Source organism: Antechinus flavipes, chromosome 2 (assembly GCF_016432865.1).
Source record: "Antechinus flavipes isolate AdamAnt ecotype Samford, QLD, Australia chromosome 2, AdamAnt_v2, whole genome shotgun sequence".
NCBI lineage: Eukaryota > Metazoa > Chordata > Mammalia > Dasyuromorphia > Dasyuridae > Antechinus > Antechinus flavipes.
Window position 1 is genome coordinate 36,593,156 of NC_067399.1, and position 18,994 is coordinate 36,612,149.

Sequence of the window (18,994 nt, forward strand, 5' to 3'; positions counted from 1 at the left end):
GATAACACATAAAGGAAATAGAATAAAGGAATTGTAGATACACAAATGGATATACTCCTGGATTGTGGCTCCAGCACCAGCCCCACAGAGGTGCATAACCTTCTGGACAGAACCAAGAAACTTTTTCAAATGCATATCCAATTCTAGGTCCACTGTGACTAACCTAACTCCCTCCAGTTTGGACTGTGCTCTGTGGAAGTATCCTTCTTATTCCGAGCTCTATGATATGAAAAACTTGCTTACTTACGCCACTGTGATGACAAAGAAATCCAACCAGTTCCATGGATCTCGAAGATAACTGAACTCATCCAGAAGAAGTCCTCTTGCCAATATTTTAATCAATGCTTCAAAACTGTAGATGGCAGTAAAAACATATCTAAGGAATTAAAAATGGAGAATAGAAATGAGCATTTTCAATGAAATGAAAATATAAGAAAATTCATCTCTTAACCCTGCTTTTATCAAACCCTAATAACTAAATTACATTATTCTATTTGCTGGCAAACTCGATGGCAAATACTAATAGACTAGACTAAGCTGGTAATTTGAAATTTCTGAAGTATGGAAACATATTTGAAGATATCAAATGGTCTCAAGTGACTGACTAAATGACAAAGTTATCTCCATATTTTATGTCAAAAAGAAAACCAAATTTTATCAATGCTACCTACAAAAAATAATCTGAGCAAGTCAGGCCAGCCTTCTACTTTCTCTTATGCACACAGATATACAAACCAATTGACCCCTTCTTCACAGGACTGAAGAATTTCATTATTCCAGAGGTCTTCAACAATCCAGTAGTTTAAGCCCTACTCAAAAGAAAAATCTCTTCCATACACCCAAGTAGTTTTCTAGTCTTTTTTTTTTAAAGACCATCTATGAGGTAGAACTCATTACCTAAGGGTCAAACCACTTCATTTTTGAAAAGTCCCCAGTGAAACTGGGCTTCTGGACAAAATTCAGAAAATAACAGTAAAGAGAATCTAAAGCAGAGACACCATTACCCACAATTCAGGATTAAAACCTGGTGATAATAATAAGCTGATAAAAAAATAAAATTAAACAAAAATAAAATTGAAATGAGCAAGCAAAGAAGAAAGAACCTAACCATAGAAACTACTGTGATAGAAAAGAAAATCTGGGTTCCTATTCAGAGGAAAATAATGAAGTAAAAAAAAGTCCTTTTTGCCCCAAAGAGTTATGTCAAATGGTCATAATTCCCCAAAGAGGTCTTAGAAGATCTTAAAAAGGAATTCAAAAATCAAATGAGAAAGACTGAGGAAAAATTAAGAGGGAAAGTAATGCAAGAAAATTATGAAAAGAAAGTTAGCCAAATTATATTATAAAGCAGCAGTCACCAAAACCATTTGGTATTGGCTAAGAAATAGATTAGTGGATCAGTGGAAAAGGCTAGGCTCACAAGACAGAATAGTCAATTATAGCAATCTAGTGTTTGACAAACCCAAAGCCCCTAACTTCTGGGAAAAGAATTCATTATTTGATAAAAACTGCTGGGATAATTGGAAATTAGTGAAGCAGAAACTAGACAAAGCCCACCATTTTACAACATATACTGAGAATAGGTCTAAATAAGTACAGGATTTCAACATAAAGGATGATTCCATAAACAAATTAGAAGTGCAATAAACTATTGTTTATGTGTCAGATCTGTGGAAAAAGGGCAAAAATTATAAGCAAACAAGAGATAGAGAACATTATGAAAAGCTAAATGGATAATTTTGATTACATTAAATTTAGGAAGATTTGCACAAAGTCAAGGCAACCAAAATTAAAAGGCAAGCCAAAATTGCGGAAACAATTTTTGCTGCTAGCGTGTCTGATAACATTCTCACTTCAAAAATATAAAGAGGAGTCAAATTTGTAAGAATACAACTTATTCCCCAATTGTTAAATTAATAAATTGTTTTAAAAAAAGATAATTTTCAGGTAACAAAATTAAAGCTATGTCAAAACAAGAAATGGTCTGACATTATTGATTAGAGAAATGCAAAATAATAGGTTGGCTAATATAATAGAAAAGATGGTTGATATATTTTGGAGAGGAGGTGAAAAAAATTGGAAAACCAATGCATTGTTGGTGCAGTTTTGAACTGATGTAACCATTCTCTTCATTTACAGTGATTTCATCACAAATGCTTGAAAATCTTCTATTTCCTTGAATGTTTATCTTTTCCCCTGACATATCACATTGCATTTTACAAAGTTGGTGATACTTGGTTGCAATTCTAGCTCCATTTCTTTCCAGAATATCATATTTCAAGTCCTTTGATTCTTAATGTAGATGTTGCTAAATTTTATCTTATTCTGACTGTGGCACCTCTATATTTGAATTGTTTCTTTCCAGAAGCTTACAATATGAATTTGTCTATAATATTCTTGGGAGTTTTTATTCTGGGATATTTTTCATCAGTGAATTCTTTTAATTTCTAACTTGCCCTCTGGTTCTAGAATCAAAAGGGTTTTCCTTGACTATTTCTTGAAAGATGATGTCTAGACTTTTTGTTTTTGGATCCTGGCTTTCAGGTAGAACAAAAATTCTTAGATTATCTCTCTTGGATCTATTTTCCAGGTCAGTTGTTTTTCCAGTGAGATATTTGACATTATTTTTCATATTTTCATTCTTTTTGGACTTGCTTTATTGGATCTTGATTTCTCCTAAAATCATTAGCTTCCATTTATTCAATTCTAATTTTTAAGGAATTATATTCCTCAATGGGTTTTTGTAACTACTTTCCAATTTGACCAAATTTTTTATTTAAAGATATATGTGTGTGTGTGTGTGTATACATATATGTATGTATATATATATATGTGTATACATATATGTGTATATATATATATATTTACATATATATATATAATATTATTATTTAAAGATATTTGAAGAGGTCTAGAGGAGGACTGAGGGAAACCCTACTTTCACTGTGCCATCTTGAATCTTTACCCAGATCCAATCATTCTGGGGATCACTTTGGAAAAACACCACTACTAAAACTATCTCCCAAATAGATCACAAATAATGGAACAGGTCCCACATGTACAAAAATATTTAAAGCAGCTCTTTTTGTGATAGCAAAGATTAAAAGTTGAGATGTTCATTAATCGGAGAATGACTGAACAAATTTTGGTATATGAGTGGAATGAAATACTGTTGTGCTATAAGAGCACTGACAGATGACAGAAAACCTGGAAGGACATATCTGAACTGATGCTAGGTGAAGTGAACAGAACCGGGAGAACATTGTCCACAACAACAACAACATTTGGCAATGATCAAATTTCATAGACATAAATCTTCTCAGCAAAAAATTGATCAAGGAAATTCCAAAAGAATCATGCTGGAAAATGCTATCCATACAGAGAGAAAGAACTATAGAGTCTGAATCCAGATTGAAACATATTATTCCACGTTTTTCTCACATCATCGCCATGCATGGCTGAGTTGACATCTGCAGAGCTGAAAGACCCAGACTCCAGGCAGTGTGTGACAGACTGTTATGCTTTCCTGCTGTTCAGTCTTAGTGAAACCACAAATAAAAGTCCAACAAAATAAATTCGCACAGGAGCCATGCTTGAAATATAGGGCTCTGTCCTTTGTGTCCATCCCTTCTCTGTCAGGAGGCCAGTAACTCCCTCCTAGGTCCCAAGCTGTTCTAGGTTTGCCCTGGTCAGAGCTCCCCTAGAATCCTGCTTTCCCTCCTGGGTTGGAAAATGGCCTGAAGCTGGCTGGTGTCCAGAGAGAGGGAGGCGGCCAAGATGGGGAAAGGGCCCAGAGGCCAAGAGACGGGAAAGTCATCTGAAGGATCAGGGAGGCTGAGCTTGGGGCAGGATCAACATGGGACATGTAGAAACTACCTTCAACTATCAAAAGGGATGTGACAAGGATGAAGGTTTGACTTGTCTTGTACCAAATCACAGAAAGTTGAGCAGAGTGGAAAAGTGCAGAGAAGCTGATTTTAGATTTATCCTAAGAACAGACTCCCTGGGAGTGAGAACTATGTAGAAAGGTAATAATCCATTACTGTAAATAGTGACAATAATAACACCTACCATTCCTATGACTCTTACTAAGTGCCAGGAACAGTACTAAACATTTCACAATCACTTTCTCACTTGATTCTCACAACCACCCTAGGAGGCAGATGCTATTATAATCGCCATTTTACAAATAAAAAATTGAAACAAATGTTAACTAATTTGCCCAGAATCATACTACTAGGAAGTAGCTTATTTGAACTTAGGCCTTCCTGACCACATGCCTGGCTCTGTCCACTGCTCCTATGGGAGTCTGTTCCCATGCACCAGAGGTCTCCTATCAAAGACTATAAGAGTTTTTCTAAGGATTTGGAGAGGGCGTGTTTGGTCAGGTATGGAAGAGAGAAAATTACTTTTGGGGTGTGAACTAATTACTTAGATTGTGTCACTCTTTTGTAAGTAACTGGAAAGAAAACCAGGAAATTGTCAAAAGTCACAGCATCTTCCTCTGACACATGGAAACCTCTCCCAAGAAGCAAGCCAGATAAGTTTAAGGGTGTGCACAGTTTGATAACTTTTTGAGCATAATTCCAGACTGCTCTCCAGAAGGGTTGGATTCGTTCACAACTCCACCAACAATGCATCAGTGTCCCAGTTTTCCCACATCCCCTCCAACATGCATCATTATTTTTTCCTGTCATCTTAGCCAATCTGACAGGTGTGTAGTGGTATCTCAGAGTTGTCTTAATTTGCATTTCTCTGATCAATAGTGATTTGGAACACTCTTTCATATGAGTGCAAATAGTTTCAATTTCATCATCTGAAAATTGTCTGTTCATATCCTTTGACCATTTATCAATTGGAGAATGGCTTGATTTCTCATAAATTAGAGTCAATTCTCTATATATTTTGGAAATGAGACCTTTATCAGAACCTTTAACTGTGAAGATGTTTTCCCAGTTTGTTGCTTCCCTCTAATCTTGTTTGCATTAGTTTGGTTTGTACAAAGGCTTTTTAATTTGATGTAATCAAAATTTTCTATTTTGTGATCAGTAATGGTCTCTAGTTCTTCTTTGGTCACAAATTCCTTCCTCCTCCACAAGTCTGACAGATAAACTATCCTATGTTCCTCTAATTTATTTATAATCTCGTTCTTTATGCCTAAATCATGGACCCATTTTGATCTTATCTTGGTATACGGTGTTAAGTGTGGGTCTATGCCTAATTTCTGCCATACTAATTTCCAGTTATCCCAGCAGTTTTTGTCAAATAATGAATTATTATCCCAAAAGTTAGGATATTTGGGTTCAACAAAAGACAGTTTTAAATGGTCACAGTAGATCTTTGAGAGGAAGGAAGGCTCGGAATTGATATGGGATAGAATGATATTAGAAGAGATTGCCTTTGTTCCATAGATAGGTGGCTTCGAAGAGTCAAAAAATAGTGCCTGCCTTCAAGGAGCTTACAATCTAATGGGGAGACAATAGGCAAGTGATACATGCAAACAAGTTATGTATAGGATCAATAGAAATAATTAATAGAGGGAAAGCACCATAATGAAGAGGTTTGGGAAAGGCTTTCTGTAAAAATGAGATCTTAATTAACACAAAAGAAATCAATAAATGGAAAAAAAAGGAGGGAGGGTTTTCTAGACATAAAGGACACCCAAAGCAAATGGTCAGAGCCAACAGATGGAGGGTCTTGCTTGTGGCTCATCTAGGAGGCTGATATCATTGACCATGAAGATTAAGTGCTGGAACATCAGGGTGAAAGAAGACTGGAAAGTTATATGAAAGGTCATCAAAGTCCTTGAATATCAAACATAAACCCTGGTGCTTCATTCTGGAGGCCACAGGGAGCCCCTGGAATTCACTGGGTAGGAAGGATGACACAGTCAGACCGGAGCTTCTGAAAAAACTCACAGTGTTAGCTGAATGGAGGATGGATTAGGGTGGGGAAAGGATGAGCAGGCAGCTTCCTCAGCAGCTCTGGCCACCAGACACTGGCCGTGTCAGAGGAGAGGAGAAGGAATATCTGAGAGAGATTGCAAAGGGGAAATTAATAGGTTTTGGTGACAGCTCACCTTGGGGTTCAAAGGGGACCCAAGGAACAAAGTTTATTATAATTGCATTGCCAAATAAAGGAGGCTAGATTCCAAAAGAAGTTGGCAAAAAAAAAAAAAAAACGGAGCTAGAAAGTAAATGTTTAGGGGAAAGTGAGAGGGACCAGGTGCTTCATGTGACTGATATCCTATAATTTTATGGCTTAGAGGTGGAGTTGAGGAGTGCTCTGCTTCTGACTTTGGGCACAGGGGCAATACCCATAATTCTTTGGGCAGAGCTCATGGGGAATCTGCTGGAGGTGTGTTTTTAGGCCTGGAACATCACTAGGTCAAGTGGTGGGCACCGAATTTTGTTCTGAACCTGGGACAACACTAAGCACCTCATTATTATTGCTTCTTAGTTGATCACAGATCTGAGAGTCAGCAGTGTTTGTGGGCTCAGCATCCCAGTCACATGGTAGTGTGTCATTTTTAACTAGATCACTCCCCAGGTGGGGGTGCTTAGGGGTTATTGCTATATCCTCCCTAGAAGCTACAGCACAGAACTCAGATGTGGGGAGGACAGGGACAGTGAGAGACAGTGGGGAGTTCAGTAGGAGTCTGAAATTATTTCAAAGACTGTTATTTGCCCATTGACACGGAAAAGTTGCAGAAGGGGAAGCTTAAGTCAGAAAGAGAGCACGTTCTGTTTTGGACCTAGCGAGGCTAAAATGTCTACTGGGTTTCCAATCTGTGTTGTCTAAAATGCCAGCTTGGAGGGTGGGAGAGAGATGGGGCAGGAGAGGGAGATCTGTGACTTCTCAGCAAAGCAAAGGAAATTCAATCCATGGGAGCTGGTGATGTCACCAAGGGAAGTGATATAGAGGAGAAGAGAATGGGGGCCGAGATAGAGCCCCGAGGGGCACCTACAGTTAGAGGGCAGGATCTGGGGAAGGATCCAGCAGAGATGGGGGAGAAATCCTGACCCTAAAATGACCAATCATTTCTCTCCAGGAGACCAATGATGAAGTAAGTGTGCTGCCTCCTCCTGGCAGAGAAGTGATGGACACGGTTGATCAGACTTAATTTCAGGGCCAGCTACTCTGGATTCATTTTGGTGGATTCTTGGCTAGAAAATAAATCAGGGAGAATTTTCACAGCCCGGCATCTTCCTCTGAGACCCAGAAGCCTCCCCCTGAGGCAGCCCAGACAAGCTGCCCCCAGCCCAGCCGAGGGGAAGGAGAGGCCCCTGGGGCCCTGATGCTCCCTCAGCAGCTGCTGGGCAGGTTTTTGTTCGGGGCTGTATCACTGTGGGAGGCCAGTTCTTACTCTGCTGACAGTAATAGACTGCAGCATCCTCTGCCTCCACGTTGCTGATTGTGAGGGAGAAATCTGTCCCAGAGCCACTGCCACTGAACCGGCAGGGACCCCGGATGCCAGGTTAGAAGCATAGTAGATGAGGAGCCTGGGGGCCTGGCCTGGTTTCTGTTGGTACCAGTGCAGGTAAGTGCTAATACCCTGACTGGCCCTGCAGGACATGGTGACTCTCTCTCCTGGAGACGCAGCCAGGGAGGCTGGAGACTGGGTCAGCACAACGGCCCCTCGGGCATCTGGAATCACAAACACAAGAGAAGCAGTGAGAACAGCGCCGGGCCATCTTCCCAGCAGGAGAATCTCTCTGACCCTGAGGTGAATTAAACCTTCAGTGCTGGGCCCTGCCCCCATGATCACCAGTTCAGAGCCATATTTTCTCTCTGACCCTCAGAATCCCACACTTCCCCTCCTGCTCAGGGGGACAAAAGACAGGCCTGTCTCTGCTCTTCCTCACTCACCTGGGATCCAGAACAACAGGAGAAAGAGCATCTGAGCCTGGGACCCCATCTCCATGTGCCTGAGCTCTGAGCTGCCCAGCCCCTGCCTCCCCAGCTGCCTTTTTATAGCTGCTCTCAGCAGGAGCTTCCTGGGCTGGGAGTGAGCCATGCAAAACAGCCCAGGGAGGGAGGCTTCTGCTCAGAGTCAGGCCCAGTGATCTCATTTGCTCCTGAGACCCTGGGATGGGGATATCCCAGTGGGGCTGGAACATACTCTGTCCCATGATCCTTGAAAACCTCAGAGATGGCAGGAAAGCTTAGAACCAGACAGGGTCTCACCTGGAAGAGATTCACACATGGGGTCAGTTCCTTCAAGGTGGTTAGTCTCCATTCTAGTCTGAAGCACCTGCCCATCATGCAGTTTCTTATGACACTCCCGTGTAGTTCACAGCAAGTCCTATGACTGTGTGATCCTCAGGAGGGATTTGTCGTCACTGGAGTCAGTACAACAGAACTGAAGCCTTTCCTAGTGCTGGAGTTTTTTTATCAGCTACACAATTATCACAGTTACATAAAAAAGCTCCTGCTACCAAAGTCCTTGGAGATGAAAATTGTTCAGCAGCTGAAACGAATCTGGTTTAATGAAAAGAAATGACATTGATGAAGAGGACTTATAATCACTTCACCGCTGTATCTGGAGAACTCCAAGGCCTTTCCCTCCAACCTGCAGCACAAATCTCCCATATGCGATATCTCCCTTCAGTGCCCCAAGAACACCTGGGGAGCAGAGACCACCTTACTGTTCCCCTTGTGTCTCCAGCGGTTGGCGCAGGGCTTGGCCCATAATCGATGCCGAATCAGTTTTGTTTGGGTCATTAACGTATTTAAAAGGGCAGTAGAAGAAGCCAAGCTTTGGATAGGCCCTGATACACTAAGGGAAAGTCATTTTTCTTCTTTCATAACTCCACACAGATGATCTGAGAACTTTGGGATGTGAATTCCCATGCAAACTGAGGAGCTTTCCTTTGGAAAGCCCCAGGACCTGCCCAGGGGTACAGTGGGTAGAGCCCTGCAGTCAGGAGGACAGGAGCTCAAATGTGACAGAAGCTGTTTATCATGTGACCCTGGGAAAATCACCTAACCCTGACTGCCTTCAAAAAGTGGGAAAGGAGCAAAGAAAAAAGGGCACCCAATGTCACTGATTCCCAACCTAGAATCTGATCTAGAAGTGAAAGGAAACTTCTCTCCCCCAGACCATGGCACTCCCCAGCAGGCTGCAATCCCCTCTCCAGAAATACCTCCTGGCTCTGCCAATACCTTGCCCCAAGGGCTAGCCCAGCTTCTCTCCATCCCTGCTCCTTTCCAGCCCCTTAGTGGTCACTGGGGCAGGGTCCTGGTTGTGCTCAGCAGCTGCTCCTCCCCCATTGCTCCTCCCTTTCACCGTGCCCTGTCTCTGTCCCCCTGCACACGGTCAGTCCTTGTCCTCAGACACAGACACTGAGGGTCACTATCCCACCCTGGCCCCTGGCTCCAGCCCTGTTCCCCTCCCCCAACCTCCAGGTCATATTTTCTCTCCTGCTGCAGGATCGGAGCTATTGCACTGCTGGGTATTGGGAAGAACAGTGAGGCTGCATTGACAGATGAAACACGTGCCCCCAGACAGGAGTGTTCCCATTATTATGAAACCTTCCCTTTGTCAACCAAGACTGCCTAGGGATGGCCAGGGAGGGCAGGGGAGAGCCCACGGAACTCAGAATCAGGAAGCTCTGAATTCAAACCCAGCCTCCAACACTGACTAGTTCAATTTCCTCATCTCTGAATTGGGGTAAATATAGCACCTAATTCACATTCTGCTTGTATGGAATAAAGGAGTTAATATTTCTGAAACAACTTTCAAATATTAAAGCACCGTGTAAATGTCATTCTTGTTGTTGCTGTTTTTATCATTTCCCCCCAAAAATCCTCCAAGAACAAACTCCATTTCAAGAATATTTTATTATATTTTTATTGTTTTCTTTTGTTTTTAATTTATCCCAATGACATCGTCAGGTCAGCAAGATCTATGATGTAGCAAAGATTGTGAAAAAAAAATGTGAAAAAGTAGATCAGCAAAACTAAGCACTTCACATTTCTGACAACATGGGTAACATATCAAGACATTCAATGAAATTTATTCCCCAAGACTGGAGAAACTGGAGGTTAATGACAAATATAATCAGCGCCCTCATGTATGAAGAGCTTTGAATGCCAAAGAGAGTATGTTGAATTTGCTTTTGGAGGTAATAGTTATCTCTAGGCAATATTAGTTGTGTAAAAATGTGACGGATGATCTATTGCTGGAAGTAATTATTTCCCCTAGGCTGGAGCTTGGCTTATATGAAGAGCAGTTCACTTATAAGAGAACCATTCTGAAAGTAAAAATGATGAGACTTGGCAAAAGGTGATTTTTTCATATAAGTGTGAGAGAGGAGTCAAGGATGGCACTCAACTTATTATCCTGGGAGACTGTATGGATGGAGAGTAATAGGAAAGCTTGGAATAGAGAGAGGAAATGGAGGGGAAGTTATGAAGACTTCTTCCTCCAGGAGTTTCCAGGCAAAATGAAATTACAGGTGTGGCTATTCCATCATTTCATGGAAAGTAAAGCAAAACAGGAATTAGTCCATCTCAGTCTCTTTCTCTGAGGCCTGAAAAACCTATCTTGAGGCAGCCCTAACAATTTCCCTGTGTACTACATATGGGGGAAAAACTTAATTATGTCTTGTTCAGAATATTTGAGAGTTCTCTATTCTATTAAAGGTTAATTTTGTTCCCTGCATGATTGACCTCAGATGGGCAGAATAAAGTACTTGATTTTCATATTATTGCCTTATGAAATATTGTCTTCCAAGATGTTCTGTATTTTTTTCTAGATGCTACTGGATGTTTTGTCCTATCGAATCATTCCTTGTGCCTTGAAATACTTCCTTTCTGGGCTTTTGTCACATTTTTTTTCTTTCTATGGATCACAAGAGTTTTAAGTGTGAGGTTGCTGGAATTTCCCCCTTTCCCTGTTAATCTGAGTATAATCATGCAGGGAATAAAATGGATCTTTCATGGGATAGAGAATTATTAAGTATTTTGTAAGAAGAGACATAAAATGTAGAAATTAAATAAACATGTGAAAAGTGCTTTGCAATCCTTAAAATACAATAGAAATCCTATTAATTATTATTATGAAATCTTGGAGAGGTTAAGAGCCTTGCTTAGGATCACAAAGACAATAGACTTGATTAAAAGCTTATTCTATCTGCCAGAAAATCAAGGACATTGATGTATCTTTCAAACAGTTCTTTCCAGAAAGAGTGGCTGTCAGTTATGAAGTCTTATTGACCTAACAGGGGAAGGAAAGGACTAATACCTCAAAAGGTACTCAAAGGGGCTTCACTGCAGCAAATAAGGAATAAGGAGAAATGAAAATGTTGAAGTAAAGGATTAAAAGAGGAGAGTGTAAGTCAGGACAATACAACAGGAAAGTTTTAAATGGCCACAGTAGACCTTTGAGAGCAATGACGACTGTGAATTGATATGGGATAGAATCCTATTAGAAGAAGGTGCCTCTGTTCCATGGGTAGGAGGCTTGGAAGAGTCAAAAAATAGTGCCTGCCCTCAAGGAGCTTCCAAAAAAATGGGGAGACAATAGGCAAGGGATACATGCACACAAGTTATGTACAGGATCAATAGAAATAATTCACAGAGGGAAAACACCGTAATGAAGAGGTGTTGGGAAAGACTTCCTGCAAAAGTGGGATCTTACTTAACACAAAGGAAATCAATAAATGGAAAAACAGAGGGAGGGTTTTCTAGACATGAAAGACACCCAAAGCAAGTGTTCAGAGCCAACAGATGGAGGGTCTTGCTTGTGGCTCATCTAGGAGGCTGGTATCATTGAAATGAAGATTAAGTGCTGGAACATCAGGGTGAAAGAAGCCTGGAAAGTTATATGAAAGGTCATCAAAGTCCTTGAATATCAAACATAAATCCTGGTGTTTGATTCTGGAGGCCACAGGGAGCCCCTGGAATTCATTGGGTAGGAAGGATGACACAGTCAGACCCGGAGCTTCTGAAAAAACTCCCAGTGTTAGCTGAATGGAGGATGGATTAGGATGGGGAAAGGTTGAGCAGGCAGCTTCCTCAGCAGCTCTGGCCACCAGACACTGGCCGTGTCAGAGGAGAGAAGGAATATCCGAGAGAGATTGCAAAGGGGAAATTAATAGGTTTTTGTGACAGCTCACCTTGGGGTTAAAAGGGGACCCATCTCTAAGTCAAGGAGCAAAGTTTATTATAATTGCATTGCCAAATAAAGGAGGCTAGATTCCAAAAGAAGTTGGCAAAAAAAAAAAAAAAAGAGCTAGAAAGTAAATGTTTAGGGCAAAGTGAAAGGGACCTGGTGGTTCATGTGACTGATATACTATAATTTCATGGCTTAGAGGTGGAGTTGAGGCGTGCTCTGCTTCTGACTTTGTGCACAGGGGCAATACCCATAATTCTTTGGGCAGAGCTCATGGGGAATCTGCTGGAGGTGTGTCTTTAGGCCTGGAACATCACTAGGTCAAGTGGTGGGCACCGAATTTTGTTCTGAACCTGGGACAACTTTAAGCACCTCATTATTTTTGCTTCTTAGTTGATCACAGATCTGAGAGTCAGCAGTGTTTGTGGGCTCAATATCCCGGTCATACAGGGGATACATATATCCCGTGTCATTTTTAACTAGATCACTCCCCAGGTTGGGGCACTTAGGGGTTATTGCTATTTCCTCCCTAGAAGCTACAGCACAGGACTCAGATGTGGGGGAAGGCAGTGGGAGACAGTGGGCAGTTCAGTAGGAGTCTGAGATTATTTCAAAGCCTGTTATTTGCCCATTGACAGGGAAAAGTTGCAGAAGGGGAAGCTTAAGTCAGAAAGAGAGCAAGTGCTGTTTTGGACCCAGCGAGGCTAAAATGCCTACTGGGTTTCCAATCTGTGTTGTCTAAAATGCCAGCTTGGAGGGTGGGAGAGATGGGGCAGGAGAGGGAGATCTGTGACTTCTCAGCAAAGCAAAGGAAATTCAATCCATGGGAGCTGGTGATGTCACCAAGGGAAGTGATATAGAGGAAAAGAGAATGGGGGCCGAGATAGAGCCCCGAGGGGCACCTACAGTTAGAGGGCAGGATCTGGGGAAGGATCCAGCAGAGATGGGGGAGAAATCCTGACCCTAAAATAACCAATCAATTCTCTCCAGGGGACCAATGTTGAAGTAAGTGTGCTGCCCCCTCCTGGCAGAGAAGTGATGGACACGGGGGATGAGACTTAATTTCAGGGCCAGCTACTCTGTGGATTCATTTTGGTGGATTCTTGGCTGGAAAATAAATCGGGGAGAATTCTCTCAGTCCCAGCATCTTCCTCTGAGACCCAGAAACCTCCCCCGAGGCAGCCCAGACAAGCTGCCCCCAGTCCCAGCCGAGGGGAAGGAGAGGCCCCTGGGGCCCTGATGCTCCCTCAGCAGCTGCTGGGGAGGTTTTTGTTCGGGGCTGTATCACTGTGGGAGGAGAGCTAGCATACTGAAGACAGTGATAGACGGCAGCGTCCTCAGCCTCCACTCTGCTGATTGTGAGGGAGAAATCTGTCCCAGAGCCACTGCCACTGAACCGGCAGGGACCCCGGATGCCAGGTTAGAAGCACCATAGATGAGGAGCCTGGGGGCCTGGCCTGGTTTCTGTTGGTACCAGTGCAGGTTGTTGCTAATACCCTGACTGGCCCTGCAGGACATGGTGACTCTCTCTCCTGGAGACGCAGCCAGGGAGGCTGGAGACTGGGTCAGCACAACGGCCCCTCGGGCATCTGGAATCACAAACACAAGAGAAACAGTGAGAACAGTGCCGGCCGTATTCCCAGCAGGAGAATCTCTCTGACCCTGAGGTGAATTAAACCTTCAGTGCTGGGCCCTGCCCCCATGATCACCAGTTCAGAGCCATATTTTCTCTCTGACCCTCAGAATCCCACACTTCCCCTCCTGCTCAGGGGGACAAAAGACAGGCCTGTCCCTGCTCTTCCTCACTCACCTGGGATCCAGAACAACAGGAGAAAGAGCATCTGAGCCTGGGACCCCATCTCCATGTGCCTGAGTCTGAGCTGCCCAGCCCCTGCCTCCCCAGCTGCCTTTTTATAGCTGCTCTCAGCAGGAGCTTCCTGGGCTGGGAGTGAGCCATGCAAAACAGCCCAGGGAGGGAGGCTTCTGCTCAGAGGCAGGCCCAGTGATCTCCCCTCACAACCCTGAGCTGTATCAGTGCAGCTGATCCCCTTCTGGGACCTTGGGATGGGGATAGTGGGTTTAGAACCTTCTCTGTCCCATGAACCTTGAGAACCTCAGAGATGCCAAGAAAGCTCAGGACCAGAATGGGATCAGTCTGGAAGAGACTCACAAACGTGGACAGTGACTTCAAGAGGGTTATTCTCCCTTCTAGCCTGAAGCACCTGCCCATCACTCATGATTCTTATCATACTCTTCACTAACTCTGTTGGAATCCTTACTAACTGCTAAGTAATTAGAGTTGATCTAATCTTACAAGAAGATGTTTTGGGCAGAACCTGAAACAAGGTACTAAGTAGAACTACCCATAATCCCTCTCTCTAGGGCCCCTTCGACTGGCCCATTGGCCTATTTATGCTCCTTCCAGAGAGAGGGATTATGGGTAGTTCTACTTAGTACCTTGTTTCAGGTTCTGCCCAAAACATCTTCTTGTAAGATTAGATCAACTCTAATTACTTAGCAGTTAGTAAGGATTCCAACATCTCCCCCTTTCTTTTGTTAGATGAAAACACCAAAGGGAATAGGAAATCTAATCAGATTAGTGGGTTTCTGAAGGGGTACACATAAATCCATCAATATGGGCCAGAACTTTGTAACAGATATACATGGTATACATAAATCCATCAATATGGGAGGCATTATACATAATTTACAAAAGCACACAGCACTATAACACAGGCTAGTGGTAATGTAACAAATAACATGAATCAACATGAAAATTTAACTACTGCAAAAGTCTCATCAACAATCTTTCATCTCAAGAAATCCAGTGATTCTTGCAATTGCTTAAAATACATAAGCACATAGTAATATAACACAGGCTAGTAGTAATGTAACAACATAAATCGACCTGAAAATTTACAAATGTCCATAAGTCCTAGAAATAGTCGATAAGGAATCCATTGTCCATTAGTTCATGCACCAGGAATCTAATAATTCCTGTAAGCTCTGAAGTACTTCAAAAAGTCTCATCAACAATTTTTCATCTCAGGGAATCCAGTGATTCCATTAGTTCATGTGCCAGGAATCTAATAATTCCTGTAAGCTCTGAAGTACTGCAAAAGGTCTCATCAACAATTTTTCATCTCAGGGAACCCAATGATTCTTGCTGGTTTTTCAAGAACTAAAACAGTTTCATCTTGTGTTAGGAAATAGACTCATTGTCAGCCATGCTCTTTCAGTGTCAGATGTTTCTTAATTCTCCTTTGTTTTGAAGTTTTTCTCTTTTTCTATTTCATCTCAGGAAATACAATGATTGTTGCTGGTTTTTCAGGAACTGAAAGCTGAAAATTTTAAAGTTCTTTTGACAGTCTCATTGTCAGCCATCTGATTCCTTTTCCACCTGTGGAAATATAAGCAGATCCTCTTCCCCAAGCAGTTAACCTGTCTAATTCCCTTCTATTTACCACTTTTGGGATTTCTCTTCATCATCTGGTAATTACATTGGCGCTGTTTGCACTGGACATTGCCTTGTTGTCTTAAAAGGCCTGTATTCTTCCCAACTGTAATCCTGATTACTTTTCTGTTGGTTGATGACATCAGAGTCCTGAATTTCTAAAGTCTCTCTGGGTGTAACCTTAGCTGCTATCATGCCCCACCTGTCCTGTGATTGATACTTTGGAGCTGGGTCCTGCCTCTCATTCCTCTGGGTCAATATACATTTAGAGGCCCAGTGAAAGCCTCAGTTACATTTTGGACATGGGGTTTGGGGTTTTCTCTCACCCTGTCTTCTCACTTTATCTCCATTTCTACATTGGGCTCTTAGATGTCCAACTTTTCCACAATGAAAACATCGACGAGTTTCTCTAGAATTCCTTTGCCAAGAAGGACCTTGTCTTTCCATGTTCATCATAGTCTGGGCATAATAAGCATTTGTGCCCACTGTGGCACAGCATCTAATGATTTCCTCTAAAGGAGCATCTTTGTCTAGCCCCCATATAATTCTTTTGCAAACCTCATTGGCATTTTCCTTAGCCAAATGTTTAGTCATTATTTCTGTGGCAGCATTATCTCCAATGGTTCTTATTACAGCTGTTTGCAGACGTCCCACAAAATCTGCAAAAGGTTCATTGGGACCTTGCTCTATTTTTGTGAAAGCATTATTTCCATCTTTCTGTCCAGGGAGAGAATTCCAAGCTTTTATTGCAGCCTTAGAAATTTGCTCATAGACTGTTATGGGATAATAAATCTGTTCTGAACTCTCTGCATACTGACCTTCACCAGCTAGTTGGTCAAAAGTGATTTGTACAACAGCTCCTTTTTGCCTATTGCGTCTTTTTGACCTGAGGAGTTGAGCTCTTCAATCACAGGATCTCCTTCATTTTTTGCTTTAATTAATGCTTTTTCTAATCTTGTCAAATTCTGCTTTACAGGAGAAGCTGACTGTGTTTCTGTCTCTCTCCCTCCCCCTTGTTCTACCATGAAGGGTTAATTGCGGGGGGAGGGTCATGAGATGTGGAATCACCTAATTCCTCCTTCTGTGAAGTATCATACTCAGAATTGTAATTAACTCCATTCTCATCTGATTTGTCCTCCTTTTCACCTAGTAAAGTTGGCACTTCCTCCTGTACTTTCCTTTTCATCATTCTATCACTTAAATAACTTCTTATAGCCAATTGTATTACATTATATGTATTAATTATTGAGTTAGGCCCATTTTTATCATAGAATTGACAAAGATCCTCTCCAACCAATTCTCTCTAGGGCCCCTTCGACTGGCCCATTGGCCTATTTATGCTCCTTCCAGAGAGAGGGATTATGGGTAGTTCTACTTAGTACCTTGTTTCAGGTTCTGCCCAAAACATCTTCTTGTAAGATTAGATCAACTCTAATTACTTAGCAGTTAGTAAGGATTCCAACAAACTCAGAGTGATTGCCATGACTGATCATCAGGGAGAAATTTGTAGGCATCGAGTCAGTAAAAGGGAACAGAGTAATTTTCTAGTGTTGCTGTGAAAATTCTGTTGGAGTGTTTCCCCAACTGTCCCAGCTACTGAAGGAGGTCCCAGCTAAGTCCTTGGAAATGGAAAATTGTTCAGCACCTGAAACTGATATGATTTGATTAGAAGAAATTACCTTAATGAAGAATAATTCACATCACTTTATTGCTCTACTTGGAGAACTACAAGGCTTTCAAAACAATCTACAACAGAAATCTCCAATAGGTGACATCTCCCCTTTGCCTGTGAGCTCCTGGGGAGAAGGGACCATCTTACCATTTCCCTTGTACCTCCAGGTCTTCCCAAAAGTTTTGCCCCTAATAAGTGCTTAATCAGTACTGTTTAATTAATTTATTCATTAATTGAAATGGCAGCATAAGAAACCAAGCTGAGGATGGGCCCGTATACACTAAGGGAAACTCATTTTTCCTTCCTTTTTGATCCATGCAGATGATCTGGGAACTTAAGTGTTTTGAATTCCCATGCAAACAGAGTAGCCACGGGATCCTTTAAAGGCCCCTGGTGGGCACTAGGTGGTACAGGGGCTCAAGCACCGGCCCTGCAGTCAGGATGCCTGGAGTTCAGATGTGCCAGCAGCTATTTACTAACTATGTAACCCTGGGCAAGTCACTAGAACCAGACTGCCTCAAAAATAGCTAACTAGACAAACAACGCCCTCCCCCTCCCCAATCACGACTTAGAATTGGATATAGAAGTGAAAGAAAACTTCTCTCCCAGAGGCCACAATGTTTCCCCTCAAACTGCAGCCCCCTCCCCAGAGACTTTGCCCTTCCCTGGCCTATCACTTATTACTTTGGCAGGGTCATGGCTGTGCTCTGCTGCTGTCCCCCATTGCTCCTTCCCATGACCATGTCTTGTCTCTGCCCCCCGCCCCATCTTGCACATGGCCCGTCTCTCTCACAGACTATGAGCGTTACTGTCCCAGAGCCAGACCCTGATCCCGGGCTCCAGCCTTTATGTCCTCCATAGCCTCTGGTTGGTATTTTCTCTCCTGCTCCAAGAGAATACCTATTGCACAGCTGGATATTTGCAAGAACAGAGGCTGAATTATAGATGAGACACGTGCCCCCAGAAAAGAGAATTTTCATTATTTTGAAACCTTCACTTGTCAACCATATCTGCCTTGTGATGCCCAGGTAGTGCAGTGGATAACGTGCTGGATCTGGAAGCAGAAGGTCTGAGTTCAAATGCAGCCTCCAACCCTTATTAGCTCTAAAAGCCTGGCCTAGTCACATATCCTCTATCTATTTTAGCTTCCTCAGCTCTAATTCGGGCATAAAAACAGCATCTAACTCTCAGTGCAGCTGTATGGATCATGATTTCTCTGCTACAGCTTCAGTGTCTTTTCTCCTCTCAAACAGCTTAAGAAATGATCCCTCAACCTCCTGACAATTTGTTGTCTCTTCTCGGGGCCTTTTATCTCCCCGTTTTCTTACTTAAATAACGTAGCTGTACTTCTCAGGTTATTTTTTGAACGAAAATATCTAGGTCTTCATGTAGCACTTTGGGGGGACTGCAATGTTAAGAGTGTAAAGGTGGAGGCTCCGTAGTCCCTGATGACAAAAAGAATTTATTATACAGGGTTGGGTAGAGCTTTTCCATTTTTTGTTGTTGGATGTTGATAAACGAGTTTCTTAGCTAAAAACCCTGAATCATCTATTCCTATTTCTAAATATATCTGTATATGTCTATTTTAATCCATATAAAGACAACTCTTGGGCTTAGTGGATCTAGAAGGCTGCACTTAGAGACAGGAAGAACACAGTTCAAATCCAGCTGTCCAAGAGGTGCCCTTGAGTAAGCCATTTAACCACTGGCTGCCTCCGTTCCTTCATCTGAAAATGGGAATTAGACAGCG

At 42.3% G+C, this 18,994-nt stretch overlaps 2 pseudogenes; both read right to left on the reverse strand.

Moving 5' to 3' along the window:
- Positions 1–7,178: 7,178 nt before the first annotated feature.
- Positions 7,179–7,961, reverse strand: LOC127546373 (immunoglobulin kappa variable 3-11-like; annotated as a pseudogene).
- Positions 7,962–13,190: 5,229 nt separating this feature from the next.
- Positions 13,191–14,089, reverse strand: LOC127547537 (immunoglobulin kappa variable 3-20-like; annotated as a pseudogene).
- Positions 14,090–18,994: the final 4,905 nt, after the last annotated feature.